The sequence below is a fragment of the Pollicipes pollicipes genome, unplaced genomic scaffold, assembly GCF_011947565.3.
Source record: "Pollicipes pollicipes isolate AB1234 unplaced genomic scaffold, Ppol_2.1 Scaffold_7231;HRSCAF=8579_pilon_pilon_pilon, whole genome shotgun sequence".
NCBI lineage: Eukaryota > Metazoa > Arthropoda > Thecostraca > Pollicipedomorpha > Pollicipedidae > Pollicipes > Pollicipes pollicipes.
The window spans coordinates 3,395,431-3,413,492 of record NW_023597034.1 but is presented as its reverse complement, the minus strand read 5'-3'; positions in this window follow the sequence as shown (position 1 = coordinate 3,413,492).

The following is an 18,062-nucleotide window of genomic DNA, read 5'->3' as shown; positions in this document are numbered from 1 at the left end:
AATCGAGAGCTTCTTAGATAAACAATATCTAAAAGTTCCCGCCGTTCAAAAAGTCCTATGACTAAAGAGAACTTTGTCATTCCTCAATTCTGGAAAGCAGTACATACAAATGAAAAGCGAGCTTGCGAACTTACTTCAAAATTTTACCCTTTTCTGTCCCCAAGAATCATATTAGCAACTTTTTCACCTTTGGATCTTTCTCCAAGTTAAAAGACAAGCAGTCCAAGCATTCTGTCACTGGGGTCCTTTCCAAATTTTGTATCTGCAGTCGTTTATACCTATTGTTGTGCTTCATGTAGAGCATCTTGCGTGGGTCTAACCATCCGTATTTTGCGCTGCAGACTGGAGCAGCATTTAGGAAGGTCTGACCGCACAGGTGACATTCTTCTAACCCAGACACTTCGTCCATCCAAAACCACTAGTTTGTGTGCGGTATTCACTTTAACATTAGCCGTTTTCACGATGGATTATTGCACTGAAATGTTTTAAGAACGCCTGTAAGATGCTTCTACAAAGTTTTAGTACATACTTGACACTTAACCGAGGAAAATACTTTTCATGCAATTCGATCCACATGCAATCGCTGAAGCACAAGCATCCAAATAAGGAAAAGTTTACTATATTGAACAAGACCCTTCCTAAATCAGCTCATATCTTCAATTCACCCAAATTCTGGGCAAATACTAGGCATGGCAATCAGCAATGTGCATCGGTCGAGACCGCTGGTGCCGGCTGCTCCGTTATTGTTTACGCCGGTGCTGTGTGGAGCACAGCGGGCTTGAGCATCATTTCATTCAAGGACCTTTCATTTTGGATCACATTACGGTGCGTAAGTCCTGTAAGCTCTGCCAGTACTATAAGTAATCTCTGAGTACTGTAAGTTCTACCGCACGTCTATGGAAAGAGACGTCTCAAGGATATTAGTTTGCTTTGGCACCTCTGCGTCAAAGTTGCCACGGAGTGTTCTTCAACGTTTTGAAGTTTCGGAAGAAAGAGATATGGCAGCACACCAGTCTACAAAAACCTGATCTCGCTGAAGGGGGGAAACCAAAATTGTATTACATTATGCACCCTCGCAGACATGTTTTTATCTCTGCGAAACATTTTTAGAAGAAAATCGCTGATAAAACGTGCGTGGTAAGAAAATAAGCGCTGACAACTGTCAGAAGTCCAAAAAAGGTTTGCATCGCAATCTTTCGTGAAAACGGCCACTAAATGTTTTCCGTATCAGGGCGTCGCAATAATTTTTTCGGTTTTCAGATTTTCGAATCACTTCCTGTTTGCCAAAAGAATCCGCCATTCAATAGCATGGGGTCAGCATGTCCATCGCAGATTATAAAGTAGCCTTTTCGTGTGGAGTCTAAAATATTTTTTGTAATGATTTTGCATTTTTCACGCTGTTCCGTCTGCGCGCAAAAAAGTCGTGTTTAATTGTGTGATCTATGACCACTGTCTCGTCTAGCGAAGTCTGTTAAACGTAGTTTTATTTCACTGAACATTTGCACCCTTGTGTCTGATGACCAACAATGTATCAAAACTTTGACGTGCTACATAAATGGTAGCGAGTGCCGTCCTTGTCATTAAGCTTTTATACATAAGCTCCTTCACCTGTGTTGGTTAACCGCAACAGCCGACAGTTCGTTTACATTTGCGCTTGGCTGGCTGGCATAATAAACCGCTTTCAGAGCTTGGAGCTCCGAATGTCAGCAATGGGTCGGGGTCGTGGCGTCGTCGACCACCAGCAGCCAGCTCCGTTGACTGCCGTAGGAGGGCAACACGACCACGGCAGGCGTGTGGCAATGCACCCGCAATATGGATGCCCTAATCACCACCTCGAGTAGACCCTCAGCAGCCAACTGAATAGGCAGCTTCTTGCCCAAGGTCGACAACACCGTCGTCCCCGCCCGTTGCTCCGACGGACGAGCAGGTTTCAAGTGCTAGAAACGATTCATACTCGGGAGAACGACTCAGCGACAAACGGCCAAGCCAACGCAAGAGGCACAGGGTGTATTCGCGGCGACCCGCACGACAAATATTCTACGTGACGCCCCGTAGAGACCCTGCCGGACGTGCAGAACCTTTTTCCACGACTCGATCGGAATGAGACAGTCACGCCGCAGCATATTCAGTTACAAGAGGTCAACTTACACAACCAGTACGGACCATGAGCAATAGAAAAGTGGTTTACACGTCACAAGACGCAAAATTTGCAGTTTCCATTCTTAACAGCACTTAAAGTACCCGCAAAACAGAAACTTGTGTCTTTACGCGCGCAATTATTGTTACGACAGCTACGAAGATGTAAACAAAAATGAGACTCGCTGCGAACACGTCCGGCAAAGATTATATGTGACGTTATGCAGCAAAGAGCATCGCTGGTACGCTGCGAATGCACCCATGGTCTGCTCGCTCGGCGGTCTGCTGCCTGTTGCCAGAGTATGGCTATTTTCTAACTGAGAGCCACTTCGGGAACTCTGAACGGGGTCCATTTAGTTTGACTTCTGAAATACCGACAGTAGGCAGCTCGGGACAGCTGCTTCGGTCAGCATGGCAGTCGGACAGACATTGTTATCCTGGTGCGTTCACATCGGAGAACGATTTGAAGACGTCTGTTTGGTGCGGACGCCCAGTTTCTTGGGTGTCAGGGCGTAGCTTCTACCAGCGAAGAGTAAAAAACGGCCTATCGAAACGGCCTATCCATGACCTTTACCGAAGCTCACCGGCCGCTGAAACAAAACTGAACGACAACGACCACCTGCAACATGAAGGAGACACAGGTACGGAAACGCACGCTGGCTCCGTAGGTCGGACGCCTCGTTAAGAAGTTTGGCAATGCTCTGCTGCAAGCCGAGCCGGACGGTACGAACACTGCTACCGACGGCATGCTCCTGCCTGCTGGGATGGCTAGCCTGTCGGCGGACACGCCAACAGGGCAGAGATTGACACCCCTGACAAGCGGACTTCGCCGCAACAAGACGGGCTCAAACAAGCACTTCTCAGCCGGTTGCCAGGCCGCCACGTGGGTGCCCAATTTGGACAGGCAGATGCCTGTGCACGGACAAACAGGGCGGCGCTGGTATTTATACGCTATTTAGCTACCAACGAGCCGCCTTGTGCGGTGGAGTGCGCAGACAATCAATAGCCGAAAGAGTTATCACCTATTCCCCCAAGGGCACTAGTTCGGACGCTCGCCGGACCCTCCATCATCGACGGCCCCACTACGGCGTCAAACTTCGGCGACGCCCCTGAACGCAGCATGCAGCTCCTCCTTCATGCCTCACTGGCTTACGAGCCGGACACACCCACTAACACAGACCCGATAGCTGTGGCCATGCTTCTCCCTGACACAGCTCCGCTGGTGTAGCCTGGTGAACCCTGTCCTTCCGGTACACCCACTAACACAGACCCGATAGCTGTGGCTGTGCTCCTCCCTGACACAACTCCGCTAGTGTAGCCTGGTGAACCCTGTCCTTCTGGCACACCCACTACACAGACCATAGCCGTGGCTGCTCCTCCCTGACACAACTCCGCTAGTGTAACCTGGTGAACCCCGTCCTCCCAGCAACCTCACAACCGAAGAAGTGAGAATCCCAGTCACCAGGCCCCGTACACTCTTGCACACACGAGTCACATCCCAGCTGGCAGCCAGCGCAGCCCGATCGAACGTTTGGGCGCACCCTCTCATGCGTCACGATCCGACCAGGCTAAGACACGGCTTCCCACTCTGCATCGTGCAACAGCGGTCTCGGTCTAGCGGTCTCGTACTTCCACACGCACGCATGACCGCGTGTCTACGCATGCGTGACCTGTCGTAAATGGGCTGCAAACCGACAACGGTGTAGGACCCGGCGACAGAAACCAACACGTTTTGACAGAGGAGAAGCAAAAAACGTACCGGGTCGCTGTGTGGAGCCGATGCGCGCCCTCGAACGGCCACCATTAATCCGCGGTTTCGAGGTGTTCAGTGGCTGGTGTCACATCCGCGCGACCCGAGCATGTGAGCACGTGAAACTAACTGCACGGTACACGAATGTGCCGTCTACAATCATCAAGCGATCCCAGCGCTGTCCGACTCATAACCGCTCTCCAATACAACTCCGCCGCGCCACCTGGGCAGGGAACGGCTGGGCCACGACTGCACAGGTGTAGAGGCGGGTTCATCGTATCCAACATCCATCATATTCGCATGCTATGTGAACTTTGATCGCAGTTCCCAAACCGTGCCTCATAACACAAACCATCGACTTCCCGACTGAAATGTTTTGGTTGGCCACTCTCATAACCAATTTCTCAGCGGTCGAAAATCGGAAATAATTTAACGCGTAGCTACAACGACATGGTGGTGAACACATCTGGCAATTGGGGTAGCCCAGCAAAAGCTATTCGCAAATAGCGCTGCGTGCCAAAGCCGACAAACCTCCATCATATGGTTTGTCGCAGATAATGCATTTACCCGAAGACTGCTCGCATCGGGCCACTGCTAGACAACTACGGAAATTAAGGCCGAAGTTCCAAAACCAAGAGTGCCAGTGACAGCAAATGTGAATAACTGTACAGTACTGTACAAATAATAACTGCTCGTGGCCTTATCACAGCTTCATAAAAACAGTTGTTGTGTGTTCGTCCTTGTGCTTCCTTGGGTTTCTTCAACGTGCTTTCGAAGTAAACGCGGCCGTCAGCTGCGGCCAATATCACACGTGTATTTCGGGACTTTGGGGGGGGGGGGGGAGCGCGACCTGCTAAATCTCCACGATGTGCTGTATATGCCCTCGCCTAGCGTCCAGTGCGGGGCAACAAGCGACTGACATCATATTTCTCACAAGGTTGCATACGGGGATAGTCGCATAATTTCTCGTACTCACATGCATTTTCTTTTTGGCTTCCATTTGCTATTGGCAGCCAAAACAATCGCTACCAAAATATTTCCGTGCGGCATTCCACTTGGCTCTGACTGAATCCTAATGAAAACGAGGAAGCACCACCACATACCAGCTTAGCGGCACAGCGTTTTGAGCAAAGCTCCTATTGCAAAGACACAATACTTCTGCCGTTACGCCTCCGTCGTAAATGTGCCGTTCAGTCACCACTTCCTTTCCATCCACGCACAAATTAAAACCCTACCACCACCGCTTTGGCCGTTGCTCTCCCACCTCAGCCCGCTCGCCTCAGCACCACCCCGGAGACCGGTGGAGGGTCCTTCCAGGCCCCCCAACGGCGGGCGTGGGCCCATTGTCCGGCACGCATGGAGGTCATCTAACACTCCGATGGCGCCGCTGATTGGTCCCCGCAGCGACGTTGGCGGACCGGGCCGGGACCGGGGCCAGGGCCGGGGCCGGGGCCGGGGCCGGGGCCGGGACGGGACGGGGCGGGCCGGGGCCGGGGCCGGGGCCGGGACCGGAGTCGCGGACGCGCCGGCCGACCCGGAGCGCGCTCCACGTCTGCAGCAGGACGCCGTCTCGGCCAGCGCTTGCGGGCTCGAGTCATGCCGTCTTCGGCCAGCCCTGCGGGCTCGAGTCACGCCGTCTCGGCCAGCGCTGCGGGCTCGAGTCATGGCGTCTCGGCCAGCCCTGCGGCCTCGAGTCACGGCACGACACGTTACCGCGGATGCCCGTCTGCGAGTGGGGTTAGGAAGCAAAGTGGCCATGGTGTTTTGTTTTGTTTTTTGTTTTTTTCGTAGAAATCTGAAACCGAAACTGCTAGAAACTGCTTCGGAAAGGTGGCCTTGAGATCCGAGTTCATTATTTCTTCATCTTACGTCTGGAGGCGTACTCACGGGTGGCTATTCTGTATATCACAACAATGAGCAGCCGTCCATGTTAACAGCAGCATCGGTTTTTTTGCAAGCCTGTGCTTACGTTTCGAGAGCCTTGTACTTCCCAGTCAGCCTTTACCGCAGGCGTCACACAATGGCCTTGCATGGGACGTTATAAACCAGCAGCATTATTCGCTGACAAACTGAGTAACACACCCCGTTTGGATCCTGTTGGGTGCAGGGCGAGTGTACGCCTAACAATCGATGTTAAAGGGAGTGTACCTCATTTGTATGGGTTTTAAGCTGAAAGGCTTGGAGACCTCTCGGTGCTGTTCACGACCCTGCAATTCTTAAGGACTAAGCCCCTCTAGTTTTCTGAGCTACACGTCTGCGAAAAAGGAAAAAGGCATAATGGGGAGAGTACTTCAGTCACCTTCGATATTCATGACGTCATAATAACGTCACTCAATACTGCCGCTTCATAAGCCAATGAGAGGATCAGGGCCCCCCCAAAAAAAATGGCTACCGAGGCGTTCATATCTGATGTCCGTGAGCGTGATTTCCAGAAAAAAAACGGCCTAAGATCTTGATCAATGTTGTGCACGGTACAATGACGTAGTCAAACCATGGCGCATCGAGGAGCATGTTTACTAAGCAGAGTATTGTGCTGTCAAGAACAGTCTTTTCCACTTCAAAAGTGTATCAATAGTCATAAATGCGCTTGTTTCATCCCATGTGATGCTTGCTTTAATATCTTCAAACTAAGAATGACTCCCGTCACCGAGGACTCCGGTCACGCTGCTCGCACAACTTACTCTAGCGACTGGTCTATTTGAAACCAAGTAAGGGTGATAATTACCAGGGTATACTAATGGGAGAGCTTACATTCACAGGAGGATATTCACTGATACCAAACATTCACTTCACATAAGGGACGTCATAATCATGAAAACGGCATTCATGTATTTGTGCAAATCCAGATGTTTGAGCTATTGCCCACTGAGATGGCGTAAAATAAATCGAAGTCTTCCCGCATTAAACGGCACTGAGCACGACATTGCTAGAGTTGAACTCCAACAAAACAATGTAGAACGGTCCTTGGTTAATCAAATGCGAGTACGCACTGAAACGAAGCTCACGCAATAGAATCACACCGCAGACCACCATATGTCTGCTTAAAGGATATTTCATTTCCGACTGAGCAGAAATAGATGTTGCGGTTGTCAATCGATCCTGCATACGATTGGCCTACATTGGCACCCGCAACGATCCTGTCAGTGGAGGCATTTCTAGCCACATATAGCGTGGACGACTCCAGCTAGTTATTGCCCATCAGTTGACGATAATTCGTCTTAGTTTTAGCGATTTCCACTTGGGGACCCAGTACTCGCCATGGCCGTCAGCGCCGTTTTCTCGACGGCACGGCGAATGCCAACGCACACATCCGGTGTCACGTACAAAACCGGTAGCCCTTGTTTTGTTTCTGGCACTGCACAACAAAGTGTCTCCGAAGACCGCGGGCGGCGCCCGCGTATCACACACAGATGACTGATGTGCACTATCTCAACCACCTCAACGAATGGGGCGCATTACGCTATTACGGTTGCTGCCATTGCCGTCTCGACAGGAAACAGCGGTCCTGTCTTTACCCACAGGGTGCCCTGCTCCTGCGCATTCTCGCTAACGCTTTTGTCACCTCTGGTTCGGTCAGTATCTTCCATCGGCCGACTCGCGCTCTCCCGTCTCAGACCTACCCTGCTCTCAAGAATGGTTCTACATCTCCGCTCTCAGATCTACCCTGCTCTCAAGAATGTTCTACATCCCCCGCTCTCAGACCTACCCTGCTCTCAATATGTTCTACTTCCCGCTCTCGGACCTACCCTGCTCTCAAGAATGTTCTACATTTCCCGCTCTCGGACCTACCCTACTCTCAAGAATGTTCTACATTTCCCGCTCCTCGGACCTACCCTGCTCTCAAGAATGTTCTACATTTCCCGCCCTCGGACCTACCCTGCTCCAAGAATGTTCTACATTTCCCGCTCTCGGACCTACCCTGCTCTCAGAATGTTTCTACATCTCCCGCTCTCGGACCTACCCCCCGCTCTCAAGGATGTTCTACTCATCTCCCGGCCTCAGAACCTACTCTGCTCTCAACAATGTTCCTACATCTCCCGGTCTCAGACCTACCCTGCTCTTAAGAATGTTCTACATCTCCCGGTCTCAACCGTGCCCTGCCCTCAAGAATGGTCTACTCTCCCGCTCTCAGACCTACCCTGCTCTCAAGAATGTTCTACAATCTTCCACTCTCGGACCTACCCTGCTCTCAAAAATGTTCTACATCTCTCGGTCTCAGGGCTACCCCGCTCTCAAGATTGTTCTTCATCTCCCGGTCTCAGACCTACCCTGCTCTAAAAAATGTTCTTCACCTCCCGGTCTCAGACCTACCCTGCTCTCAATAATGTTCTCCATCTCCAGGTCTCAGAGCGCCCCCGCACTCAACAATGTTCTTCATCAGGGCGTCTAACTAATCAGTTAGCCCTCATGGGGCAAAGGGATCTGCGCCGATTAAATTTGCTTCAAAATGCGTTCTTGATTTGCTGGCAATCGCTATGCTTGTAAATGGCGTTGCATTGTTTAGCCTAGAATACGCTTAGGGTAAAATGCACAAGACTTAAAGAGACAAAAAGTGAATGAAGCACGAAAATAGCTCAGAAAATGTGCATTCAAATTCGCATTCAACCACACAATGAGTCATAATGTTATTGCAGCAATTAGCCCAACCTACCTTGCGCTGTAAAACCCAGATACCATTGTGTCTTGGTTTTACATGAGTTCCCCCAGTATTATAAGTTAAGTTGGCGGACCCACTGCATTAATGAATCGCCTGTGTATACCATATACAGTACACATTCACAGCAAAGCCCTTGCATTGCGAATTTACACAATGGCCAAGTGGTTATCGCAACCCACCATGTCCACCATAGTGTTCAATATCAGCCTAGTTTGTCAACCTCACGTTATGGCAACAGGCTGGAGTTGAACCTACTGGGTTCAGTATTACACAAAATCAAACATGCATTAGGTAACCGTTCGGACAATGAGATAGCAAACTCACCTATGTGCGGCAGTTACCTAGCACTCCTCGCACATCTCAGCAGGCGACAAAGGATCAGCCTGAGCATGCTGTCACGTGCGCCGTCTCCAGCGTACTCACCGCTCGGAACAGGGCCGTGCGTCCCTCGGCGTCAGCCAGGCCCGGCCGGGCGCCGTGCACCAGCAGCAGCAGCACCAGCTCCGCGCTGCCGTTCTCCACAGCCAGCATCAGCGGTGTCCTGCCGCCCAGCGCGGTCACGTGGTCACGTCTTGAGGCACGCGAAGGCTGCCACTCAGGGTCACGTGGTCACGTCTCGAGGCACCCGACCCTGCCCACCGACTCCCAGACAAGCCATCCTCTGGTTCTATCAGTTTCTCATCCTCCAATTTTCGGCATCTGCCTGCTGCTTTTTACATTCATTTCATATATATTAAAGAGAGTGTTCCACATGTACATGGGGTTTTGAACTGAAACAGCCATCTTGACGACTTTTCGGTGCTGCGAACAATACTGCCCTTCTAAAGACCTAGACCCCTCTAGTTTCTGAGCTACACGCCCACGAAAATGGGGAAAGGTATATCGGGGAGTGTTTCAAGGTCACCTTGGCATTCAAGACATCATAATAACGTCATTCAAATCCTGCCATTCCACAATCCATGCGGCGATCAAGGTCAACAAAAACATCATTGCCCAGGCGTTCATATCTAGCGTTCGTGAGCGCGATTTCCAGACGCAACTGCCATCAATTGGATCTCAATCAATCAATGTTGTGCAAGGAACGATGACGTAATCAAACCATGACACATTGAGCAGTACATTTACTAAACAGAGAATCGTGCTGCCTACACCAGCCTTTTCCACTTGCATAGGATGCCAATAGTTTAAGGGAGCTTGTATCAACATATCTGATGTTTGCTTAAATATCCTCAAATATGAAAAATTCCTTTTAACGCTATCAACCACATACACGGAAAAGCCGAGGTCTTGTGCAACGTCTGCGCATGTAGCACAGACGGTACTTTGCAATCAGTAATGCATGCTCTCTGTTGGTGAATATTCGGTTTTTTGCGTCGTCATCGCAGGATCCCTCACGCTGGAGCCGTACACAGACGAATGAGATTCAGTACGCAGCTGCGATCATATTGCAATTAACAGTAACACGCTCCCTGCAGCGTGGGGCGAGCCAAAAGGCACAAAGGCGAGTGCAATCATAGCGAACAGGAAACCATGACGTACGCAAATGAAGCCAATCGCCTTTGAGAAAACATGCAAACAGGCAGTATTATCGCATTGGGCATGCCCCTCTTTCGCGAGGTTTTCAGGCGCAGGCGCAGTAATCATGGTACCGGGTGTTGCAATGGTCTGTGACCGCGAGTCACGTGAAAACCCAGGTGATTTAACTGTCGGTCCCCTTGAACCCAGCACAGTCTGTCAACACTGTAACTGACTAAACTGAAGCGCTTGGAATGGTCTATTCGCTTCTGCCAGCGACAAATCATTACGAAAAGGGGGCGATATTGATCACGCCCAAAACTGGCCTTTCTGCCGACGCAGTTCACATGGCCTAAGCTGTATCGGCACGGGCCCAACCTGTCTTCGAGGCCGAATTGGGAAATGTGGCGTTGACCGCTTCCCGGCCGATTGCTGATGCCCCTCAGTGTCCCAACCGATAAGTGGCGAGTGACTTAGGTTGCAAAGACGCAAACTTTTGAAAAAGCGCGGCCAACAGGCCAAGACGGGCCGAGCCACTCCAGCTGACCACGCTCTCAAAGCTGGGGTCGGACTCTCTGAGCCCGCGGCCGCCATCGTAATTAGGAACACAGACACACAGGCATAAGCCGGTATCGGTGATCAGATTTCTCCTTAAGGACGCGGAAGGCCATCCCAGCGTGTCACGAGACAGACCGTTCCACGAGGGCTGGACGGGCAGACGGCGCGACGAAGCAGCGTGGTACGTGGGGGCACCGCCACGCTTGCCGTATACCGCAGCGTGACATAATGTCGGCTTTACACATGACGGAGCAGAGCGCATGTGAAAAACTGAGAACTGATGGAGGAAATACACGGATGACGTGAACGGAATCAGCGGCAGCTAAACAGGTGCGCGGATGAACGAACGGGAGTTTGGTGCTTCTGCGAGAGGCCCACACGTTCTTGATCGGCAAGAATGGAGGCGCTAGTTCCATTACCTAGTCTTATCTCGCAGAGCGTAGCGGTCAGGGGAGTTTATTCCGTATGTTCCTAAAAAACTACACGGCCATTTATTTGGCTGCGGAATGTATCAATAGAAATGTATTTTGCTTGATAAAACAGAATGTTTGCGCTGAAAATATCCGGCCTTGACGATATCGGAAGGTACAGATTAAGTAGCATTGGGGTATATTGGATAATGCTCGAATGTCTTTGCAGTGCTCATGGTCACAAGTGATTAATGTGAAACAAAACTTTTTAACAGCCTAAGGCGCATGAAATACAGAAAATGTTAGAAACCTGCGCACACTACGCCATTAAAACGCCATGAAGAGATTCGTTCATTCGCCCTCTCATATAATTTAAGACAAACCATCCGGGGTCCCCACGTCCTGACATCCGGCACACGGCACAATCCGAATGGCTGCTAAAAACACAGACAGCCCATGCAGAAAGGCCTCCACGACTGGTATAGAACATAAGGTTAGAAATCGACTTCCAAGAACATCAGTGCAATCATTCAGACTCCCACATGCTAACACCCAACGCACGGCAAAGCGTAAAGGCCTGCCTGAAAGGCAAAAGGCTAGGTCAAACGGTCCCCTGACCCCTCCCGCATATAAGGTTAAAAGTAAACGAACAAAAGGTTGACAAAGTGACAAGCTAAAGGCTGACAGCAACAGCTCTAGGGACATCCGTGCTCAAAACAGCAGCGGAGAGCTGCGGCACCGTTATTGCAAATGCGGAAGGCGCAGGCGTCCCCCTCTGATCCCAGTCGTGGAGTGTGGTCTAGCTAAAATGGCCCCTCCCTTTCCAGGAAGCGGGTGCCTGGTACAGCGGACCGCCGCTTCCCGTTTGTGCGGCTCGTTCTCGATGCTTGGCCGTACCAGTTCCGCGAGGAGCTCGAAAAAGGTGAAAAAGCAATCTTATACGTGACACCACCGCTCATACATGACAGCATGCGCGAGCAGGTGAATACCGCCGTGAAATTGAGCATGTTGGGCACCCTTAGTGGGACGTGAGCTGGTGACCCAAGTTTTAAGTCCATTCTGGTTCTATTCATCCATGGAGAAGAACGCAAGGGTTTCCGACTCGAAGAGATTGTGTTCATACTTGCGTCCATGGCCTCAAGGAAGGATGAACAGAATAGATCACATAATATATTATATATATATAGTATATATATTATATATATTGTAGCCCATGCCGAGGGATCCTTATGCATGAGATACAAAATACAGCATTGCAAACCAGCTGAGTGACCCCCTGGGGAGCGTGCTAACGAGAGCCTGCACGCCACAGCCGTAACACACATCAGGCCAGACTCGCCGGAATGAGCACGGCGCAGCAAACATCAGCTTCAATGCAGTATTTCAGGACAGCGCCAAACAAAGCAGGTCTGAAGACATTAGTAGCCCTGCACATTCCCAACATTCGTTCCGGCTAAAAATACAGAGCCGCCTTAGACCGTATTTTGAGCCGGCGGTTTCGCGAACACATCCTCTCCATAGTTTACGCACTGACTGTGCTCTAGCAGTCACCTTCTAAACCGCACACTCGCGCGGATCGTCAGAAACCTTCCAGGTAGCCTCAGCGCGCACGTGTGTCGGGCGTTTGAATGCAGGAGCCTGAATGCATGCAGCTATGCTATTCGCGAGGTAAGGCACCGGGTGGCCGGAAATGCAGACCCTTCGGCATAGCCCTCTAGTGTGCCGAGGAACCCGAAGCAAGATACCGCGAATCGCGTTGTAAGGCTATGTCGTAGCTTGGACGACTGATTATTGTGTCATTCTTTTAATGGTAGACTGCATAATGGCAGAATATTTTCTGTCTTCACGCGCTACGGTTTCTGAATGACGATTGCGTACTTGTCCTCATATACTCTTAACGGTTGAGCGCGGCTTGAATCGCCGAGCATACTCGTCACACAGCCCAATAACTGCCTGATATCTTGATTGCCAGTACCTCCGTGTATCTGGAAGTCAGTTATTTTCAGCATAAGATACCAATAAAGAGGGTTATAGCAGACTGGTTCCCGTCACAATCGATTGACGCCGAGAACCCCCCCCCACCCCCCAAAAAAAAAAAAATCATCCCACGCTGTGGCCGCTTCCGTCATAGCCTGCTATCGTGTAAATACATGTATGATGATGATTTGGGTTTGGGGCGCCCGACTACGTTTGTCATATGGCGTCGTGTAAATACAACCCAAGGCCTGCGCGCACTGAATAAGGCGAGGCGCCACTTCCTGATGTCGGCTGGCGTTAGACGACATGCAACACGGGTCTTTACCATCAGTGTCGACGCCATGTAGTATAAGCCGCGTGTCTTCCCTGTTGAGTTAAGCCATCAACCATAACCGGAACACCGAACGGCAATTGAGCGATCCTCTCGTCACATGGACCAATAACCACTAATCTTGTAACGGCGAGCGCGCCTACAGCCTGAGCACCGGCGTGTCGCCGTCGGCACGGCGCAGTCGGCCGGCGAGCTGTCGCCGCCTGTCGCGCGCATCACTCACCGTCCCGTGCCGTCCTTCTTGTTGACGACCTCGTCCAGCTCGGGACACATCTTCACCGTCTTGGACTCGGCCAACAGCTGGCGGAGCTCCGAGGACTCGAGTGGCGGCAGCTGGAGCCTGGGGCGCACGGCAGTCGACAACTCAGCACGGCCGCCCAGGCGCCCCGGATACTCACGCCCTCGAGCACAGCACACGGGCAGGTCGTGGGCGCTCGGCATGCCCTGGACACACACGGCCCTCAACACATCATACAACCATCCCCTAGACACACACACCGCCCTCAGCGCGTCATACAGGCACGTCACGGACACAAACGTCCTTCAGCACGTCATACAGGCACGCCTCCGACACACACGGCCCTCAGCACATTATACAGGTACGTCATGGACACAAACAGCCCTCAGTACGTCATACAGGCACGCCCTAGACACACACGGCCCTCAACACATCATGCAACCATCCCCTAGACACACGCACGGCCCTCAGCACATCATGCATCATAAAACAAAATTATGGCGTTGATTTTCATAGGAAAAATATGTCACATGATACATCTACGCACTCGTGCGAGTCTACACGATTATGTTTAATGTGACATGTTAAATAGCTGTTATTTCCACGAGGTTACGCAACGTAAGATAATTTCCTCCAATACTTTGGAATGCTTTGAGAAACTTTTCCGCAGTACTTACAGCTAAGATGAACGCTAAGCAAGTATTTGTGGAAACACACGTGTTTCTGTGATTCACACAGGTGCTTTGCAAAATTAGTTTGAAGCTGCCTGAGGGCGGACTTAAACAAGATCACAGTGAACATCATATATCATACATCCGTGCCAGCCGTGCTTTTGAATTCGTAACGTGCACACTTCGTTGCGTGACAAAACGCATGCAATTATGTCGAAACCCATTAACGCTACCAATGCCTACCTTGCCCTTCAGCAATTCAAACATTTCAGCACATTTATCCCTCAACTCTTCGTGACAATACTGTCCGTGTCTAGCCCAGGGCACCACACTAATGAACGAATTGCAAGTCATGCAAAGGAAAATAACAAAAGCCTGATGTTCATACTACGACAAACAAGTCCAGAAAAACTCATGTGTTTCAGCCGTCGGCTCCGTCAGTACACGCACATGAAGTCTACGCTCGATTCAGATCACTTCGTTGTTTAAGGGTTTACGGGTGCGCCGGCTGTAGTGGCGCGCCCGTAGTCATGTAGTGCAGTCATTTGGCGCCCATCGATTCAGGTCACGTGCGTCGCTGTCTCGAGATAAAACTTAGCGTCCCGGAGCGCTTTAACGAGCACATCCGAGTTGCAAAAAGCAAGACCACAAACACTCAATTCTGCGAAATCGTCGACGCAAACTCGCTCAATATACCCATCCTGCAGGCATGCACAAATATGAACAGATGTTGCTGAATTAAAAATCGCAAAATCAATTGAAATAAGAAATCGGAAGTTTACATTGAACGCTCGAACACCATGTTAAAGCCTATCCAATCCTGTTCCATAGGACGCCGTCTGGTAATGCAATTCCTCGGCAATAGAGTTGCCCGATATATTACAGCCAGACAAAAGTGTGCGATGCTTTCTTTGCTACTGTTCTACTGCACGATGTTGTGATTTGAATCGAATGTTTGCTTTTACGTTCGTGTAGTGAAGAGAGACTACGGCAGGAGTATCACACATTTTACTGGACTAATTCATTCTGTTATGGGCATAAGGTTAATCTTGTTTTCCTCAGCATGCATCTCATGTTGTTCATCCCATTACGCTAGCTTATATTCGTCTTCGAACTGCAAAGGATGCCAGATAAAATGCCCTTCAGCCATTTACCAGACGTGACTACCTGTATCACAGTCCGACATTCCGACATTCCGTGTTCGATATCAAACGGCTAATACAGAATAGTCTGCACATCTTCGCGCTGTCGGATTATTGATGGTCACCTTGCAAGCAGCTGCCGTAGCAGAGCCCTGGCGCAGTCCTTATGACCGGCAGCCACAGCCGCGTGCAGTGGTGACCGCCCGCGATCGTCGCATGTGTCGATGTCGGCCTGGGGACGAGGGTCAAGGTCATTGTCGTAGGCGCACATCAAATCCCCAGCCGAGGAGCACACGGCAATCCACGCTACCAAAGGCCAAGGTCACTGTCATCGGCGCACATCAAATCCCCAGCCGAGGAGCACACGGCAATCCACGCTACCAAAGGTCAAGGTCACTGTCATCGGCGCACATCAAATCCCCAGCCGAGGAGCACACGGCAATCCACGCTGTCAAGTCGTACAAAACCACAGATTAAGTTTTCGGCGAAATTACCGGAGCCTGCGCCGTCTAAACACCTGCCAAGACGCCAGCAACGGCAGGATTTAGCCAGTGGCCGCGGCGGCGGTCGCTTTATGCGCGACGTATACACCACGTGCCTGCGTTGGCGGACGTGGACACAATCTCAGTGTAACAGACGGCTGGCAGCCCGCCGCCGCCCCTGCTCTGGCTCGTAACGGCCGCCCCGTCTTCGACGCGGACAGCGGCCGCCCATCCCTCACAGAGCAGCCGCGAGCGCCGCGGCGAGCACGCGCTGAGGACGGCCGGCTCCGGAGGCCAGGACACGTGGCGCCGGCGGAGGAGGGGGGCGCGGATCTGACGAGACCGGGGCCGGGGCGGAGGGGGAGGCGCGGATCTGACGGGACCGGAGCCGGGCGGAGGAGGAGCCGCGGATCTGACGGGACAGGAGCCGGGCGGAGGAGGGGGCGCGGACCTGACGGGACCGGGGTCGGGCGGAGGAGGAGGCGCGGATCTGACGGGACCGGAGCCTGGCGGAGGAGGAGGCGTGGATCTGACGGGACCGGAGCCGGGCGGAGGAGGAGCCGCGGATCTGACGGGACCGGAGCCGGGCGGAGGAGGAGCCGCGGACCTGACGGGACCGGAGTCGGGCGGAGGAGGAGCCGCGGCCTGACGGGACCGGAGCCGGGCGGAGGAGGAGCCGCGGACCTGACGGGATCGGAGCGGCGGAGGAGGCGCGGATCTGACGGGACCGGAGCCGGGCGGAGGAGGAGGCGCGGATCTGACGGGACCGGAGCCGGGCGGAGGAGGAGGCGCGGATCTGACGGGACCGGAGTCGGGCGGAGGAGGAGCCGCGGCCTGACGGGACCGGAGCCGGGCGGAGGAGGGGGCGCGGACCTGACGGGACCGGAGTCGGGCGGAGGAGGGGGCGCGGATCTGACGGGACCGGAGCCGGCGTAGGAGGAGGCGCGGATCTGACGGGAACCGGAGCCGGGCGGAGAAGGAGGCGCGGATCTGACGGGACCGGGCGGGCGAGGAGGAGGCGCGGATCTGACGGGACCGGAGCCGGGCGAAGGAGGAGCCGCGGCCTGACGGGACCGGAGCCGGGCGCCGCTGAGCCGAGTCGACCGAGCCGAGCCGAGCCGAGCCGCCTCGTGCGTGCCCCGCGGACGGTCATCCATCGCCGATGCGTACCGCTCGGACGGTGCGCCCGGCAACATTCACCGGAAATAATCAGCCGCCCGTCGACCGACGTGGTTGATGGTCTCACCTTGTCAAAATGTGCGGAAAACGGTACCTTTCGTACTGTGTCTTTACAATCACCATCACGGGCAAGGCAGATGAGGAGATACCATCGCAATGGCAGCCTTGTGGTCCACGTTGGCATTTCGCTTTCTCCAAGAGCATCGAGTCGACACGGTGTTACGTATTGCGCGAGCACGCTCATATACATGCTATGCAGTACATTATTGAGTGACATAGGAGGGAGGGCAGAGAATCGGTTAGTAGGACAGTTTCCAACAGGAGGCCCCGCTTCTATTCCGGCTGACACCGCAGTCGGTGGGCACCACCAAGACCGCTGTAAATCACCGTCACTCAATAACAAGGGATTGTGGCAACGATTTGCAACCGCGACTTCTGAAAAGTGGTGACTAAAGCCGCCCGCGGTACCATTTTCCCTAAACCGAAATATTGAAAATGTATCCAGCTTGTGGACGTGCATTTCAACCGCAAAATCTAGGTCGTGTTTTGTAAAACTTAGTACAGAGACAAAACGCCGACCGTTCCGGCACAAGTTTTCCCCTGGGCAAATGCTTGAAAACGCCGGCGCGCTCAGACACTAGCCCATGTGTACGTTACAGGATCGTGCATATCCCTTGACCACAAATAATCTCAAAGATTACGTCCTGTCAAATAACTAGGTTCTCTGGGAGTGCCAGTAACAAAATTAGTATATGATATTCTTAGAAGCCCACATCTGTCCGTATTCAATGATATATACTATTTTGTAAGCACGTCTACAAATTAGGAGATGAGAATCAATGCGCTAACCGTGCGTCTATTTCCAAGCTCCCAAGCTCTCCTCAAACTTTCGAAAAAGTTACTTTGTGCACTCATGGTGCATAACATAGCACCCGATGGACGATAAAGGTGAGCACCAAGCTAGTTGTCTTCAGAAAATTATCGCCTGCATGTCAGCTTGGCCATGCCGTACGGAA